The sequence below is a fragment of the Microcebus murinus genome, chromosome 5 (genome assembly GCF_040939455.1).
Source record: "Microcebus murinus isolate Inina chromosome 5, M.murinus_Inina_mat1.0, whole genome shotgun sequence".
NCBI classification, from domain to species: Eukaryota; Metazoa; Chordata; class Mammalia; order Primates; family Cheirogaleidae; genus Microcebus; species Microcebus murinus.
The window spans coordinates 2,507,757-2,520,570 of NC_134108.1; the positions used below are offsets into that span (position 1 = coordinate 2,507,757).

Below are 12,814 nucleotides of genomic sequence, written 5' to 3' on the forward strand. Positions count from 1 at the left end.
CAATTCCCATAATTTAGTCTATCTACATTAATGAGTTCTGGCTAAAGGAATCAATTCTACTTCTTCTTTTTTTTTTTTTTATTGAGACAGAGTCTTGCTTTATTGCCCAGGCTAGAGTGAGTGCCGTGGCGTCAGCCTAGCTCCCAGCAACCTCAAACTCCTGGCTCAAGCAATCCTGCTGCCTCAGCCTCCCGAGTAGCTGGGACTACAGGCATGCGCCACCATGCCCAGCTAATTTTTTCTATATATATTAGTTGGCCAATTAATTTCTTTCTATTTATAGTAGAGACAGGGTCTCGCTCTTGCTCAGGCTGATTGTGAACTCCTGACCTTGAGCAATCTGCCCCTCGGCCTCCCAGAGTGCTAGGATTACAGGCGTGAGCCACCGCCCGGCCTCAATTCTACCTTTTATTATTTAATTTCTAGTACTGTTAGAATCTAGATATTTTAACTTTCTAATCTTATCCTGAAAGATTATCTTCTGAAAGTTTTATCTTATGCCCTTTTTGATTTACAACTTTTCTAAGTAAAAATAATCATATCCAACCAAAATACATACCATGCTATGTATTTCCTTACCAAGGTTTGAACTGTATAAATTCAAATCGTTCTCTCCGTCAACATTCTCTTGACCTTGTGTGAATCAGTGTTTAATTTTCCTGTAGGGGGATTTTAAGGAGGCAGAAGGTGTGGTGAGATTCCACATGATAAGCAAAGGCCACAAGTGTGAACCTAGCTCTTTAGGTTTTGCCTGAAACCTTTTCTTCGTTTATAAGTCAACATGCAGACTTTTGAATGAAATGAAATGCAGACTTTCATTGTGTATTTAGAACAACTAAATACCCTTCAAATAGCTCACCTACCTCAAACCTTTCAGTGACTGCAGTTATATACTTAAAAACACAAAACAAAGAAACTAGGAATTGTGCATAACCAAATTTGTTTCAGCAGCACCATGCCTGAAGCACAGGTTTGGTCTACAGTGCCATAAGACACAGCTGGCGGCTAACGTGTGCAGCAGGGAGTTTCTTCATAACGTCTTTTTAATTCTGGCCAAGAGGGATGAAGTAAGAGCTCAGGGCAGAGCACTCTGCCGACGGCTCCAGTAGCATGTCTCGGGCACATGGGTGTCCCTTGCCGTCCGCATCTACGGTACTTCTCATTCAGCAGACAGAACTGAGCCACGGCCATGCAAACACAGCAATGGATTGATGGGCAAACCCAGTTTTTAAAGGTTTGCTTCATTTAGATTCAGCCACATTTATACTTTCTTCTAAAAACCTTTCTAGTTAATAATGATAATGTCATTATTTCTTATTGTAGTTTTCAAAGAAGTTGCTACTTAGAGCAAAGAGTGACTCTCTAAAAATAATTAGGGTATATTAGCCAATTGGGGATTGGGTAATGAGTCTTAGGCAGTTACTTTTTCTAGAAAAATGCTATGAAATCTCTCTAGAAGAAGATAACTTCTTAGTTGGACAAAGCAAGCTTAAAATATTTTCAAAATAGTCTGAAAACTTTCTGAATACATGAGGGAGAATTCTACAAATTTTATTTAAAATTTAAAATACTTCTTTTTCACTTAGAAAGGAGAATTAGACAAACTTTCAAATAAATGTGCGTATTTCCCCATGTTGGCATTGGCTGTCTTAGATCAGACAGGACCTTCTAGGTGAATCTCTGTGCCAGCCCTCAGGCCATGCTGGAAAGGTTTGCCTGTCTCCTCCAGTAGACTGCGGGCTCCTTGGGAGCTTTGTAGTGAGTATTCGTCATCATCATAGCCCATAGCAGCTTAAATAACCTTTATATATTTTATGAAGTTCCTAAACTTCCTTTTTATCAGCCTGTCTCCCAGCACACCCCCTTGCAGCCAGCAAGCAGGGCAGTAGCCTCAACTTGGCCAGTCGGACACACGCGATGACACTTTAGATTGGAATTATCACAGGAAGCAGGCTCTCTGCAGAACATCCCCCCTGCTGGTCTCTGCAGCTTTTGTGATCAGGAGTGGTGGCTAGTTGTGGTGGCAGCAGAAATGGGGGCAGCTTTCTCATGTATTTAGTGCCACAGCATTGTTTGGGTGTTGGTCCTGAACGAAGCAAAGTCTCAAACTCATTCCCATTCGCCAATATGATAACTTGGTTTTGTGAGCAACCTCATATACTTTAGCAAATCCCTTTTCTTCTTAAACTGATCAGAGTAGATTCTGCTATTTGCCATTAGGAACTCTAACCAAGCTCAGACAAGTGACACGACGCATTAGCTGTCGGCAACTCAGAGGAGGAGGAGGACCTGAGCACGGGAAGTGGTGCAGTGTGGTGTCCTCTCCGGGGAGGCCACGGGCCTGCCACCTGCTTTTGCAGGCCCAGAGGCTTTTCCCAGTGCCTAAGGCTCTGCCGAGAGTATTAGAAGTACTGGAGATGGGCTGTCTGACTCGGTCCATCTGGGCTGCTACAACAAATACCATAGGTTAAGTGGCTTAAACCAGCGGTCCCCAACCTTTTTGGCACCAGGGACTGGTTTCATGGAAGACAATTTTTATGCAGACCAGGGAGTTGGGAGTGGGGAGGATGGTTTAGGATGATTCGAGCGCATTACATTTATTGTGCAGTCAGACCTCTCTGCTAACGCTGATCTGTATTTGCAGCCGCCCCCCAGCACTAGCATCACCGCCTCAGCTCCACCTCAGACCATCAGGCATTAGATGCTCATAAGAAGTGCGCAGCCTAGATCCCCCCACGCGCAGTCTACAGTAGGGCTTGAGTGCCTGTGAGAATCTAATGCCTCTGCTGACGTGACGGGAGGCGGAGCTCAGGCAGTGATGGGAGTGATGGCGAGCAGGTGTGAATACAGAGGAAGCTTGGCTGGCTCACCTCTGCTCACCTCCTGCTGTGCAGCCTGGTTCCTAACAGGCCATGGACCAGTACCAGTCCACAGCCCGGGGGTTGGGGACCGTAGGCTTAAACAATGAACACTTATCCTCACAGTTCTGGAGCCTGGGAAATCCAAGATTGCCAGCAGATCTGGTGTCTGGTGAGGGCTGCTTCCTGTTTTGCTATCTTCTCATTGTATCTTCACATGGTAGAAAGAGGCAGAAAGCTCTCTGGGGCTTTATTTATAAGGGCACTAATCCCAGTCGTGAGGGCGCTACCTTTGTGATCTAATCACCTCCAAAGACCCAACTCCTAATAGCAGGGAGGTTAGGATTTCAATATATGAATTTTGGGGGACACAGCTGTAAACTAAAATAAAATCCTAAGCCCCCCTGCCAACGGAATGTATCCCACTCTTAGCCAGGGGGACCCCAGCAAAACCTTAAAAGTGAGTTCCTGACCATGAAGGGAGGGAGGTTGAACATGCCTCATTATAAACCCTCCCTGTTGGAGTTTAGATAAAACAACTGACCAGCATTAATGTTAGCAGAGATCATAAGACTGGCGAAACAGACTCTTTGTGACAATAAGACACTAAATTACTAACAGGACCTAAGGCCATGCAAGGCAAAGGTTAAGTCATGCCTGCAGACCATCAATTTGCTTAACGGATCACTTGAGTCTGTACATTGCAGCTTGTCTCTGATTAACAGACTTCCTTGTCTTAATTTAAAACATTTCAAGCCTTTAGACAAAGCTTTGTTTCTTTAACCAATTACAAATCAAAGAGTTGGACCAAGAGTCTTACATCTTGTAAGCCCCAACTTTAAGATGTTCTGCCTTTTTGGGCCAAACTAATGTATATCTTCCATGTATTGCTTTATATTAATAATTTCACCTGCAAGTCCTGTCTCCCTAAAATGTATAAAACCAAACTGTAACATGACCGCCAGGGGACCACTTCCTCAAGGCTTCTTGGAGGCGGTGCCCCAGGCCGTTGGTCAATCATATTTGGGTCAGAATAAACCTCTTTAAATTATTTCACAGAGTTTTGGATTTTTTCCAAAATCCATAGCATTCAATCCATAGCATTCAGTACAGAACAGCAGAATGGGCCGGGCGCAGTGACTCACACCTATAATCCTGGCACTCTGGGAGGCCAAGGTGGGAGGACTGCTTGAGCTCAGAAGTTTGAGACCAGCCTGAGCAATAGTGAGACCCCATCTCTACCAAAAAGAAAAGAAAGAACAGAGTATCTTTTCAGATTTTATAAATAATGAATAAAAGTTGTACATGGACTGGAAAGGCTCATGTTGGCAGGATAAGTGCACTCTATATTTGACCCCAGTAAAAGAGCCCAAGAATGAAATTAGAACAGGAATCACAGGAACAAAAAAAGGAGGAAGGAAAGAAGGAAGGAAGGGAGGGAGGCAGGCAGTGCATGGTGGCTCATGTCTGTAACACTTGGGAGGCAGAGGTGAGAGGATCCCTTGAGCCCGAGAGTTCAAGGTGGAAGTGAGCTATGGTCATGTCACTGCATTCCAACCTGGGAGACAGAATGAGACCGTCAGAGGAAAGGAGGAAGGAATTTCAAAGTTCAGGTTGATTACATCACACTTAGCACGAGGGACTTCACCGTGGCCTGGTCTAGTCTGCTGGGGCCTAGCTCGGGAGGCTAGTCCAAAGTGATGGCCTCCCATAAATGTTAACACCTGCTGTTGCTGATTTGTCACCAAAGATATTTTAAAGAATATAAATAAACAGCCAGATGAACAGATACACAGGGAGAGGTTCGGGAGTGTCCTGAGCACAGGAGTTTGTACCCATGGTACCGGCTTGCACGACGCTCCCAGTGCGTAAATAATATGTTCCTGTCCACCCACCCAGAAGCTCTCTGAACCCAGTCTTTTCGGATTTTTATGGAGGCCTCATCATGTAGGCACAACTGATTAAATCATCAGCCACTGGTGACTGACTCGACCTCCTGCTCCTCTCCCCTCCAAGGTGGGGGAGGCAGGGGAAGGGTCAAGTAGGGCTGAAAGTTCCACATCTCTGTCTACAGGGTAGTTACCTTGGCAAACCCTCCAGCCATCGTTCACCTCATTGGCATACAAAAAGACTCTCACTTTGGAGATTCCAAGGCTTTTTAGGAAACTATATGCCTGGGAATAGGGCGGGAGGGAGACCAAATATATTTTTCTTACTAGAAATCACAAGTAGGGAACAACAAAAAACCCACACCTGGAAGTATTATAGCAAAACCTAAGACTATCATATGCAAAGAGAAAATTTTAAAACCTTCCAGAGAGAAAGAATCAATCATCTATAAATAGGGTGACTAGACACCTATAAATAAGTAGATCAAATGTCTCAGTTGACAAAGCTGATGGTCCTTGTTTATGCCTACTGGCCAGGCTTGAGTACTAGTCCTGGTTGAATGATAAGTTATATCATCATCCTATCTACGGAGAAGTAAGAGTTAGACTGATAATGGATTTTACAATAGCAAAACACTACAAGGGAATAATGGTGTAACGTTTTTAAAGTATTAAAAGAACTTCAAATATTAAAATTTTTATCCAGTCAACTTGTCACTCAAATGTGAGAATATGATAAAAAAATATTCTTCTTCATACAACACCTCCCCCCAAATGTTGCCACAAGTTTAAAATGCTCTTGAAGGAAGGACTTAGATAAGAAAATAAACAAATCCACGAAATTTCTATAAGACATGGAAATTAAGGGTGATCAAAATACCTAGGTAAAGTTCATTACAGGACTTGTTAAAAGAAAAATGTTAAGACAAATTAACAGAATTTAATTGAGCAAAGAATGATTCATGAATCAGCAACACTGAACTGGTGGAGGTTCGGAGAGCTCTGCTCCTCTGTAGAGAGAAAAGAAAAGTGAGGGACAGAAACAGGTCACAGCTCTGTGTCTGCCTTCACTGTCCAGTCTGGTCAGTGGGCAGCCTGTGATTGGCTGAAGGTGGCTGCTCTGATTGGCTGAGACCCAGCTATTTGTTACAAAACATACTCCTAAATTTGGCTTTAATTTGTTACCTACTAAGTTAGTTTGCAGTTCCTTACTTAGGGATTCAAGGTATGGAGGCAGCCTCAGGCAAAATCTAATTTAACACAACAAAAAAGTACAGACACTGTATCCACACAGCCTAGAACTAAAATATCAACATGATGGGGATTTTTAGTTGAAGTCAATGCTCCTCTACTATTCTGAAAATCCTAGGGCCCTTAAGAATTATGCTAAATCTATCTGCCTGTGCTCTATACATAGAAAAACAAAGTCTGGGTGACATCACCTCTGTTTACAACATGGTTTACTAAATATTTTAAGCCCATTCTTAAGACCAACTTCTGAGAAAAAAAGATCACTTTCTAAATATTATTGCCCATTAACAATGCACGGGTCAGCCCAGAGCTCCGAAGGAGACGCACAAGGAGATGAATGTTGTTTCAAGTCTGCTAACGCAACAGACATTCTGTAGCCCGTGGATCAAGGAGTAGTATCAACTTTCACATCTTATTATGTAAGAAGTACCTTTTGTACTGGCTGTGGATCTGGGCAAAGTCAACTGAACACCTTCTGGAACGGACTCGCCATTCTAGATGCCATTAAAAACATCTGTGATTCATGGGAGGAGGTCAAAATATCAACATTAACAGGAATTTCGAAGACGTTGATTCCCACTCTCACGGATGACTCTGAGAGGTTCTAGACTTTAGTGTTGGAAGTAACTGCACATGTGGTGGAAACAGCAAGAGAACGAGAAATCAGAAGTGGAGCCTGAAGATGTGACTGAATTGCTGCAATATTTATTATTTTATTATTTCATGATAAAACTTTAACAGGTGATGAGCTGCTTCTTATAGATGAGCAAAGAAAGTGGTTTCTTGAGATGGAGTCTCCTGGTGAAGGTGCTGTGGACACTGTGGAAGGGACAACACAGGCTTTATTTAGAATATCACATAAACTCAGCTGACAAAGTAGCAGCAGGGTTGGAGAGGGTTGACTCCAATGTTGAAAGAAGTTCTGCAGTGGCCAAAATGCTATCAAACAGCATCACACACTACAGAGAAATCTTCTGTGAAGGAAGAGTCAATCAATGGAGCAAACTTCATTGTTTTATTTTAAGAAACTGCAACACCCCAACCTTCAGCAACCGCACGCTGATCAGTTAGCACCACCGACATCAGGGCCGGACCCTCCACCAGCATAAAAGGCTACAACCCACTGAAGGCTCAGATGATCATCAGCATCTTTAGTAATAAAGTATATTACAATTAAGGTATGTATATTGGGTTTTTTGTTTTTTGAGACAGAGTCTCGCTTGCCCAGGCTAGAGTGAGTGATGTGGCGTCAGCCTAGCTCACAGCAACCTCAAACTGCTGGGCTCAGGCAATCCTGCTGCCTCAGCCTCCCGAGTAGCTGGGACTACAGGCACGTGCCACCATGCCCGGCTAATTTTTTTTCTATATATATATTAGTTAGCCAATTAATTTCTTTCTATTTATAGTAGAGACGGGGTCTTGCTCTTGCTCAGGCTGGTTTCGAACTTCTGACCTCAAGCAATCCGCCCTCCTCGGCCTCCCAGAGTGCTAGGATTACAGGCGTGAGCCACCACGCCCGGCCTACGTTGGGTTTTTTTTTTTTTTTTTTTGACATAATGCTACTGCACACTTACAAACTTCAGTGTAAACATAACTTTTGTATGCACTGGAAAAATAAAAAAAAATTTCACATGACTTGCTTTATTGCAGTATTTGTTTTACTGCAGTGGTCTGGAACTGAACCTGCAGTATCTCCAAGGTATGTATGTGTATATATATATACACACACACATACATACACATAATTTTTATTTTTCACCTATCAAATTATAGAAGACAGAAAAGCCCGACAGTCCATCCCGCTGGCAAGGCTGTGGGCAAACACGCTCACACGTTACTGGCTGGAATGCACAGCTGCGTGGACCTCCTGCAGGGGAATTTGGGAATATCGAGCAAAACTACACATGCATTTAATTTGGACCCAGCCATCCTGCTTCTGGGAATTTAATCTGAAGATACTCCTCTGTCGTTGGCAGCCTCCAAAATGTCCTCGAATGATCCCCACCTCTTGGTATTCATACTCTTGTGCAATGTCCTTCCCTTGAGTGGGAGCTGGCCCTGGTGACCCAATTCTAATGAACGGAATATGGCGAAAGTGATGGAATGTCATTTCGGAGATCAGGTTACAAAAGACCAACTCACACCTTGCTCAACTTCTCCTGCCGTGTCTTGCTTGCTCATTCTAGCGAAGCCAACTGCCAAGCTGGGAGCCACCCCGGGACAACAAGGGCCGGAGTGCAGCCTCTGGCCTCCAGACAGCCAGGAACTGAGGCTCCCAGTCCAACAACCCGCAAGGCACTGTATCCTGCCAATATCCTGGGAGTGAGCGTGGAAGCAGATCCTCCTCAGGTGAGACCGCAGCCCAGGCCGACTGTGTGACTGTGGCCTGTGGGAGACCCTGAGCGAGAGGAGCTGGTGAGGCCGTGCATAGGTGCCTGACCCACAGCACCTGTGAGAGCACAAATGTCCCATGTTTAAGCTGTTAAATTTGGAGGGAGTTTGTTACACGGCCACAGATAACTGACAACCTCCAACAGGAATATGCATATGTGTGTATATGTACACATACGCATTAGGTTATTTCATTACAACATTTTCTTACTGGAAAACAACTTAAGTAGTCATTGAGAAAATGATGGAGTGCAATATCATATTAATAGTGTGCAGCTGTTAAAAAAAAAAAAAGACAGCAAGAGAGAGGGGGGAGGATCTCTATAAACTGATACTGTCCGATTCCAGGACATACTGTTTAAGTGAAAAAAGCAAAATGCAAACAGTATGTATAGTACATTATCCTTCACATAAGAAGGCAGAAAGCATACATGTACCTGCTCTTTGTGCAAAAGAAAAACGAAGCATGAACTGTAAATTGCTGAGTTAGCGACCCACAGGGGCGAGTCTGAATGGGGCGAAGAGAATGAGGAAGACCTGGAGAAGGGACTTGGGGATGGGACCCCCTTTTGGTACAGTTCTGGCCCTTAGAACAATGGTTGTTAATACTCCTCCAAAATTAGTATTGAATATCAGCTGGGATGCAGGGGAACCCAAAGTGGGAAGTAAACAGGACCAGATGAGCCTGAGTCATGAACGGATACCTGTGCTGAGGGAGTGGCGAGAATAGCTACCCTGCGTAATCTGGAAAGCGTGGCCAGGCCCTGTAACGCTGCAGCCAGAAGTATCTACACACAAAGATTTCACTCTCCTCCGGAAATGTGTTTTCCACCAGAGTCTGAGTAATGAATTTTGAAATGACTTTATGTTTAATTTAGGAATGAGCAAATAAGTAAATATGCTGTGGGTGACGAGAGCCAGGTTTCTCACTGCCAGGAAAAGGAATCACAAATAAGGAAAGGGGAGGACAGAATGGACGGCAGGCATCGGAATGGCCCTGTGGTTAATATATACAGAAATGATATTAATGGCATATGAGCCATTTGTGTGTGTGTTTATATACACACCAGGAGTGATATATAATGTAGATCTATACCCACAGGAGTCATGCATCGTATTTATGGATAGACACAGAATCACAGAGACACACAGACGTGAGTACATGGGGTGCACGCGCGCGCGCACACACACACGTTCCCCTCAGCTCTGTCTGCCCAGGTGCCCGGCCGCAATGACACACCAACAGCAACGAGCATACCCAGACCCCAGCTACTGGTTCCTGAGTATGACTTTTCAATAAAGAGAACCAGGGCTCCTCAAGAAAGGGCGACTCCAGGGCTGGGCTGGGAAAACACAGACGAGCTTACAGCACCTGGTGCCAGAAGCTAAGGAAGTGCTCGGCAAACGGTGAGGGCACGCTGGCAGAAAACAGCAGTCCGCTTAAAGCAGCTCCCAGTGGCCCAGGCTGGGACAATTTTTGCAACAAAATAAATGAAAGTAATTAGTGATCCACCCAATAAAATAAATACACATGAGCCCACAGTCATATAAATAACTAAATGAATGAATAATACACATATACGTGCAAGCAGTAGAAAAGAGCCCTTCCTTACCGTAGAATTTCAAAAAATAAATGTAGAAACAATGATGGAAATAAAAAATTACCATTTGGCCAACACCACAGTAATAATGGGCATGGCAAGAATCATGGACTGATGCTAAGAGTCGAGGGTGGATGTCATGAGAAATGACACTTGCTAGCTCAAAACATCTTCCCGTGAAGTCCGAGTTAATGACAGAGAGGAGAACAGTGAAGTCACTCCACAGTGAAGAAACCCGGCTGATGCCCTCCTGCCCGGGGGAACAGGGTCCACCGCCCCTATGAAAAGATGAAAGACATGCAGACACCAAGCCCCGCCAGCGCAATGCAGGCAGAAGGACACAGCACGGCCCGTGACGTTCTTGTCAAGACCGCACAGCCCGGCGTGATCACGCAGAAATACCAGACAGACCCACGTCTGGGGACATTCTACGAAGGAACTGGCCAGCAACCTTCAAGCGTGCTAAGGTCACGAAAGATAAAGAAAAGCATCACTGTCACAGGCGAGTGGAAGCCAAGGAGACAGGACTGCTGACTGCAATGGGGACTGGATCCTACACAGGAATCTGCACTCAGGGACACCTGGAGAGACGTGACAGGTGGAGACTAGCCCCTGCTTTCCTGGTCTTCACCGCTGTAGCCCGGGTGCATAAAATGCTAACATTAAGGGAAATCAGGGGAAGGGTATAAGCAAACGATACTATTTTTGCAAGTCTAAAATGATCTGGAAAGGAGACATCACACAGGACAAAGAGGGACACTATAAAAATTATGACATTACAGTACCTAATGTATGTTAAAGTGCTCTAGGCACCTTGCACACCACCACTTCCCCTGCTACAGAAAGACACTGAGCCACGGGGAGGTTAGGTAACTTGTCTGGGATGGATCACACAGTCAGGCAGGTCAAACTCTGAGCCCAGCTCTTTTAGACCAGAATCCACTCACCTGACCACTAAGTGGTCACCCAGGGCAACTCCGACGTTTATACTGCCCACAGTCACGTTGGCTAAAATGTTTGTCGTATTTTACCTGGTTCTCGGCACACGCTCCTTAACCACAGTGTCGGCAGGTCTCACCCAGCCAGACTTTTCCTAACCTGAGCTCAGATGAAAAGTAACCAGAGTGAGACCACGTCCTTGCAGAAGAGCCTGGCGCCCCGCAGGCCCCCGCTCTGTGTCCTGTTTACACTGGGACGTTGGGCCGTAGGCAGAACTACAAAAAGCCAAGGACAAAAGTAGTAACAGAAATGGAGGCTTCTGAGTCAAAAAAAAAAAAAAAAAGAAAAGAAAAAGAAAAAAATTTGCTGATTTGCCTGTTTTAGCAGCCAAATATTTCCAGTTTGCAATAAAATACACTTAAATCAGTAAAATCTCCTATGCCCCTGAAAGCCTGCACGGATGCCACTATTCCCATCATAAGTTGAGGTGACGTAGGGACAAGGTACCGGGTTGTGGCAGGAGAGACTGTGCCCTGTCCTCCCTAGGAGCACGAGGCCCGGGGAGAGCCCGGAACCCTGTGTGTACGCCGCCCGCCCCTCCTGGGCTCTGAGACCATCTGTGGCAAAACTTCGCCACCTTGTGGCGTCCCAAGATTCAAACTCTGAGGCGTCTCCCTAAAGTTTGCTGTAGGGAATATAAAAGCACTTTCAAAACACACATTCTCCTATTAGAATATCCCTTTTATCTACTAATATGTTGATGAAAACCTAGGACAAAAACTACACCAAGTTTTGTAAATCTAAATTTTTCAGATTTGGTGGCTGGGCTAGGTGAGGTGGGGCGAGGACTGTCTGAGAGAAGAATAAAATGGTCAGTTTTTGTTTGTAATCAAGCCTTCTGCAAGAGTGATTAACAAATGGGCCTGGAGCAAAAGAAGAAAATCTACACTATGACTGCCTTCTGCCTCCATAACCATAGCTGTACGGGAAACGCGGGTGGTGAGAGCAGACTCTGACGTCCGAAAAGATGCTGGCCAAGGTCCTCAGCCCTCCCTCCCAATGTGGTGGAGCCGAGGAAGGCTCTGGTCACAAAGTGTCACTTGCTCTGTTCCTGACCAGCTATAACATGGCAAGAAAGTCACTTGCAAGAAAGTCCCTGGACCTTTGGTCTGTTATTTTAAAAAAAGGAGGAAAGACAAGATAATTTCTAGTGAACACCTGGAATTATAACCCTTTGCCCACTGATTCACTGCAAAGAGTATTTGCGGAGTATCCACTATGTTACATGGCTGCTCGAGATTCTGGAAGTACGTGAGGAGAAAAACCCCCAACAGGAGAGACGTGCTCCCCACTTCAGGAGCTCAGCCCGTGGGGGGATGTCCACGCCTTGGGAAAGCACGCCGTGTCGAGGGCAGGGACACTGTGACATTACTCCACTAACAAACAAAGATGACATGTCCAAACTCTGACCAAAGGAAACCCAGGTAAAGGGCTGAAGAATCACAGGGCACACAGCTAAAATACTGCACAGAATTTAGAAAACTGACCCTGCGTAACGCTATGCACCATCGGGAGGTGAAGCTGCACAGCCCACCTGCACGTAAGCGAGTCAGGCTTGCTCCAACGGCAAAGGCTCTAAACTAGGGGTTGTTGACAGGCAGGACAGAACACCGGTACACGCAACTCTTGGATTACCCTGGTGTTTATGATAATTGCCACAAATCCTCCCATTTATATTGAGGGAAATATGAAACTCGTGTCTGTATCCAGAACAGACAGTTTTCCATTTAACTTTTTAGTTAAATTATATTTACTGCATTTGACTTGGATACAGCATATGAAAAGTCCCTGTCAAAGTTTTTGAAATGTATTCACTGTTCTGGGA

At 44.8% G+C, this 12,814-nt stretch overlaps 1 protein-coding gene across 1 annotated transcript in view; it reads left to right on the forward strand.

The window, feature by feature from the left end:
• Positions 1 to 9,551: 9,551 nt before the first annotated feature.
• Positions 9,552 to 12,814, forward strand: part of SFT2D1 (SFT2 domain containing 1) — a 32,852-nt gene continuing 29,589 nt past the window's right edge. Inside the window, exon 1 of the mRNA XM_076002801.1 lies at positions 9,552 to 9,557. The gene's annotated coding sequence lies outside the window, so the exon portion shown is untranslated. The remainder of the gene's footprint in view (positions 9,558 to 12,814) is intronic.